This window comes from Megalobrama amblycephala, linkage group LG16, assembly GCF_018812025.1.
Source record: "Megalobrama amblycephala isolate DHTTF-2021 linkage group LG16, ASM1881202v1, whole genome shotgun sequence".
Lineage (NCBI taxonomy): Eukaryota > Metazoa > Chordata > Actinopteri > Cypriniformes > Xenocyprididae > Megalobrama > Megalobrama amblycephala.
In genome coordinates this window covers 7,416,269-7,422,436 of record NC_063059.1, presented here as the reverse complement: position 1 = coordinate 7,422,436, position 6,168 = coordinate 7,416,269, and the positions used below count along the sequence as shown (strand labels likewise).

The following is a 6,168-nucleotide window of genomic DNA, read 5'->3' as shown; positions in this document are numbered from 1 at the left end:
GGTGTGTGTACAGTACTGTTCAAAAGTTTTGGATTGGTTATATTTTTTTAATGTTTTTGAAAGAATTATTTTAGGCTCATAACGGTTTTTTTGTTTTAATATATTTTAAACATTTAATTTATTCCTGTGATGGCAAAGCTGTATTTTCAGCATCATTTCCTCATGTCTTCAGTGATCCTTCATAAATAATTCTAATATACTGTTCCCTTTCATGGGAACTGTCGACGCTACGTCATATGACGTCATATGATGTAGCGTCTTGTTCCCTTATTCAGGGAACCAGGGTTACACAAGTAACCCGAGACGATTTGCTGCTCAAGACACATTATTATTAATGCCAAGTTTGAAAACCAGCCTGGTCTCTTTGTTAATACGTAGTTATAAATACGTAACTTTCAAAGACACAAAATATAAATGGTTAAACAATTACAGAAATTGTATTCATTTTAAGGTTTCAAAGTGTAGTCATAGTTTAACATTATGTAATCCTCCAAAACAATTTTGCAGCACAAGTCACGAACAGATATGTTATTTCATATTAAAGGTGCCCTAGAATTAAAAATTGAATTTATCTTGACATAGTTAAATAACAAGAGTTCAGTACATGGAAAAGACATACAGTGAGTCTCACCGTTGTTTCCTCCTTCTTAAATAAATCTCATTTGTTTAAAAGACCTCCGACGAACAAGCGGATCTCAACATAACACCGACTGTTGCGTAACAGTCGGGATCATTAATATGTACGCCCCAATATTTGCATATGCCAGCTCATGTTCAAGCATTAGACAAGGGCAGAACATCTGGATGTGCACAGCTGAATCATCAGACTAGGTAAGCAAGCAAGAACAATAGCGAAAAATGGCAGATGGAGCAATAATAACTGACATGATCCATGATATCATGATATTTTTAGTGATATTTGTGAATTGTCTTTCTAAATATTTCGTTAGCATGTTGCTAATGTACTGTTAAATGTGGTTAAATCTGGAATCTGTATTCACGGAGACGAGCCGTCGCTATTTTCATTTTTAAACACTTGCAGTCTGTATAATTTATAAACAAAACTTAATTCTTTATAAATCTCTCCAACAGTGTGTAATGTTAGCTTTAGCCATGGATCACTATCAAACTCATTCAGAATCAAATGTAAACATCAAAATAAATACCATACTTATGCGATTAGACATGTTGCATGACGGACACTTTGTAAAGAACAATTTTGAGGGTTATATTAGCTGTGTGAACTTTGTTTATGCTGTTAAAGGCAAGCGCGAGCTCCATGGGCGGGGAGCGTGAGCATTTAAAGGGGCCGCAGCCTAAATCGGCTCATATTTAATGATGCCCCAAAATAGGCAGTTAAAAAATTAATAAAAAAAAAATCTATGGGGTATTTTGAGCTGAAACTTCACAGACACATTCAGGGGACACCTTAGACTTATATTACATCTTTTAAAAAGACGTTCTACGGCACCTTTAAGTAGATGAGTAAACTGCATTCAATAAATTAGACTAAAAACATGTAGGCCTATTGATGTGTCAATTAAATACAACAGATTTAAAACATTAATGCCACGATTTTAATTTTTTTACTGACCCCAAACTTTTTGAACAGTATTGCACACTTTTGAAAACAAGTATTTTTAGATTTTTTTTTATTAATTGTTATTATTTTATTTTTATAGATTATATAATTATAAATGAACACACATTTATTTATTTTTATTCTTTTATTTTTTTTATATATATTATATAATTATTTATGAACAATTGCATCCATCGGCTTGATTTAGTTTCTGTCACCCCAAAATCTCAACATCTTTTGGTTTAACAATATTTATGGTATTTTCTCCCATACACTGACAGTGGAAAGGCCCAGGTGCTGTCAAATTCCCCCAAAAAAACTATAAAATGCACAATAAAAGCGCAATAAATGTAGTCACTAAGACTTGTGCGGTATATTTCATGTCTTCTAAGGTCACGGGTCATGCAATAACTTTGTGTGAGAATCAGACTGAAATTTAAGTCATTATTCACTGAAAATTATGCTTGACAGCTATGGTCTCCATTCACTTTCATTGTACGGAAAACAGCAGTTTGAACATCTGAAGACATGAGCATGGATACATGATTTCATTTTTGGGTGAACTTTAATAAATGCTTGGTGCACATCTGAACTCAGCCCACATCCCACTACGAATCACGTTGTGGTAGGAGACGTCCTTGCTGCGAGTCCAACAACCTCGAGCCTTTCCCCTTTTCATCTCCGCACTAATGCACCCAGACAGCGGGACGTTCACAGCTCGTGACCTTACGACCCGCTCTGTTTCGTGAACTGTCACTTTTATGAATAAATTAGCGATAATCATCTTGCACTTTTTTATTTATGCCTCCTAATCAGTGTTATTCATCTAAGCCCGCAGACAGCCGGTGTCTCTATCCAGTCAAGTGGCAGCGGGTGCCGCAGAGGTCAGCTGGGTCTGTTTCGTGTAACAGCTTAAACATACATAAAGGATCTAGCGTGGAGCCGGAGAGATTTACCGATGGACGGCCTCCAGATGTCGGGAGCAGCGCTGAGCAGATAAAAGCAAAGTGCTCCCTCTGTCTCTTGACAGGTTGGATTGAGATGCTGCAAATTCTCAAGAGCCATTAAAGTTTGTGAGTTACAAAGCTGGGGAGGAAAAAAAAAAAAAAACTGGCTGGCCGGGGTGCACAGCTCAAGCGTAAGTGCTACAAGTACAGCTTTTCCTCCCGTGCTTTTTGTGGTGCACATTTTTGGCTAATGACTGCGTTCTCAGCTGAGTACGTTTTAGCAGGCAGTTTTGACAGGAGTGCTTGACAGCTGTGACTGGAATTTGAAGGTTAAAAGATGATTGGAGTTTGAGTACAGTTAAGTTCTTGACTTCAAAAAAAGCATGTACTCAAGGTTTCAGTGAAGCAACGAGGTGTCCAATCATAGTGGTGAGGGATAAGAGAACCAATTTGTTGGGTTCCAAAAAGGGGAATTTTTTTTTTCCCGTTACATGAATAAAGGAAGTACATAACAATACAAGCAGAAATATACAAAAAGATCATGAAGTTTTTGATGCCACAGACTCCCAGAAATGATCTTTTTTAGAGGAACCCCCTTCCTAAAATATAAAGGCCATATAAAATATTATCTAGATATGTGTAATATTTCCTTCCTTCCTTCTTATGTATAATAATTTATTTGTTTATTATTATTATTTTTTAATAGTATTATTATTATTATTACTTTAAAATTAGTTGACTCTTATTATTACTTTTTAGAAAGTTGATACCTTTATGTTTATTTCACATTTTTAATTTTTTCTCAACTTTTCCAAAGGCCCCCTTGCGGCCTCCTTTGACCAATTTAAAATCCCATGTGTGATAAACTCTATGTCAGCTCTTAAACCCAGTGTGTCAGCTTTTTCCAGTATAAGTCCCTCGCTGGAGATGGCAGTCCGGAAGTGATCTTCTCTTTTACATGTGGGATCACATTACTGCAGTCTGGAGGTACATGTCATCGCTAATGCACTTCACATGGACGGCATACTCGTCTGAGCCCCCCAAAATCCCCTCACAATCACACTCACCTCCCCCTGGGGACCCTCACTCTCTTGCTTGAAGAGAAAGAAAAAAAAAAAAAAGGCTCAAAAGAAGTGTGTTACAGAGCTAGTGCAAAGACTACTTGAGAAAAGACAGTGGAGCGGGACTTGGCTCGGTGACTTGGCTGATGTCATTTTCTTTTGGCAGGCCAGTGTTACCCCCACATCTGCCTGTATTTCCTTATTTATTTTTGTCACGTGGGTGCTGCTCTACTTGAGCGGAGGCTAGTGATGAAGCACTGAGCTGAGGCAGCCCGATCCCAAGTGACAAACCGCCTGACTGCAGAGTAGATAATGAATGGTGAAAGAGAAATAGAAAGAGGGAGGCATATTAGGTCAGTTATAACATTTGGAGACCAGATGCGCCTCAGTGTTGTCTCTTTCTGGCTCAATGAGGGGTAGTGAAGATACTCATCAGTGTGGGTGATTTTCTTTTTCTGATTTTTCTGATTTTTTTTTTTTTTTTTTAATTATCTGTTCAGATTACCATGCATATGTGCTATGTAGTTTTAAACCTGAGCGGAGCCCATTCAGTGGTTTTCAAAAAGTGTTTTACACTTATAGTGGGATAGTTCACCCAAAAAGTTCTATTATCAATTACTCACCCTTATGTTGTTTCAAACCTCTAATAGTTTCTTTCTACTGTTGAACACAAAAATTTGTATGGACTTTTTGTCTATAAATTTAAAGTTGATATTGTTTTGAACCCCACTGACTGTAAAAAAAAAAAAAAGATCGTGATTTTAACGATAATAGATTAAAAATGTGACAGTAAAAACTGTTAACCCTTAAATGCATGTTTCGCCAATCATTCTTACATATTCGGGTCTTTATCGACCCAGATCTATATCTAACACGGAAGGATCTCTACCTGTCGTGATAATATAAAACTCCTCTGATATTAGAGTAGCAATTACAGAAGAATAAAATATATCATATTTTGTTACCTTTTGGAGCTTGAAAGGGCTCCGTTTGAGCAGATGTTTTATGCCATCATCACTGTCCTCGTCAGAGCTCATTTCCCAGTAAATTCAGCAAATAATAGGCTAGTTTTATGTTTGATGTCACGAATATGAGCCCATTCGCAATCTCAAACATATTCTCAAAACTATATAATTATCAACATCTTCAAAATCAATATTTCGATCGCTAACAGCTTCACCAGATCCATCCAGTGACAGTTACAGTCATATTTGATTGCATTCAGTACTTGCTCTGCAGTACATCACTGAGCCATTTCATGTTTTTCGCATTTCGTTTTCTGTCTGAATGAGTCGTCACTTCAGCATTGTGTATCAGACATTGCCACCTTGTGGAATAAAGGTGAATTGCACTTATTCCGTCATCTAAGATTCAATTATTGTTGTGCAGAAAAAATATACGTACACTGATACACACCTTGGGTCGTTAGCGACCCTATACAATTTTTACAAAAAAAAAAATGAATACAAAAATAGGCATCCTTTTATAATTTTATGATTTTTTTCTTGTTATATTCTTTATAATGAATTGATTGAGGAATACCAAGAAGGTTGATGTCTAACTTTAAAAAATGAACAAGGAGGAGGGTAGTGAATGATGTCCCGGGTCACTAAAGACCTGAGGTATGCATTTAAGGGTTAATTGGTTAAAATTAAGTTTTCTTACTATAAACGGTGAATAACTGTAATAGAGATCTTATATTTACCTAGTTCTGCCATGAAACTCTTGATGGCACAGGCTGATTTCTTTAAAATGTCGTCTTGTTGTGTTTTTGGCTGCCAGAATAGAAGGAACAGGACTTTTGGTTCAAAACTAAAGTTTTACCAGATCCCGGCAGACATTCCTTCACAGAAATCAAAAAGATAATTGTGGTTGAAAGCAATACGGCGTACAGACTGTACGGAGACAATCATAAATAATACTCGTGTTTGCAGTGCACACTTCATATCAGATAAAATAATCGATGCATATGTAATGGTGTGTTGGTTTTATCTAGTACAAATCAGCAAGTTTCTGTTTTATAGGTGAAAAGTCGCCAACTTTCAGCACACTAGATAGCTTAAATGTTAAACAAACATACAGCGATAGATGTGTGTGCCATCCTTTGAATGGTCACTTAAAATAATCCACATTGCTAGCCATAATCATAGTTAGCCCAGCGTTAGGTTACATTAGACAATAAGCCTTGACAAAATTCCCCGAACCACCCGAAAGTAATTCATATGTTGTCTAGGAAATATCCAAAACTTAAGTTAATTTACAAAAATAGCTCTCACGGTCCCGCAGAGTCAGTGACAGTACATATTCGGACAGTTCTGAACCTTCTTCTGCATCTATGTTTAATAAATATCTCCTAAAACATGCTAGCTTACGCTTGTCAACATTGAGTCCAGCGTCTCTTTTTGCCTCCAGCTAAGCCCCGCCCACCAGGAAACGTTGCAATGTTTACAAACTTTTAAGGGGTCTATAGGCTTTTAGCTTAAAAGCATGCACATTTTGAGAAATATTGATGGATTCTCATATGTTTATGTCAGTTTTCTATACAGAGGAGTAATATTTATTCAATATTTATTGACAT

The 6,168-nt window shown here is 36.6% G+C and overlaps 1 protein-coding gene across 1 annotated transcript in view; it reads left to right on the top strand.

Moving 5' to 3' along the window:
• nbeab (neurobeachin b) overlaps nt 1-6,168 on the top strand; it is a 388,285-nt gene that overhangs the window by 217,538 nt on the left and 164,579 nt on the right.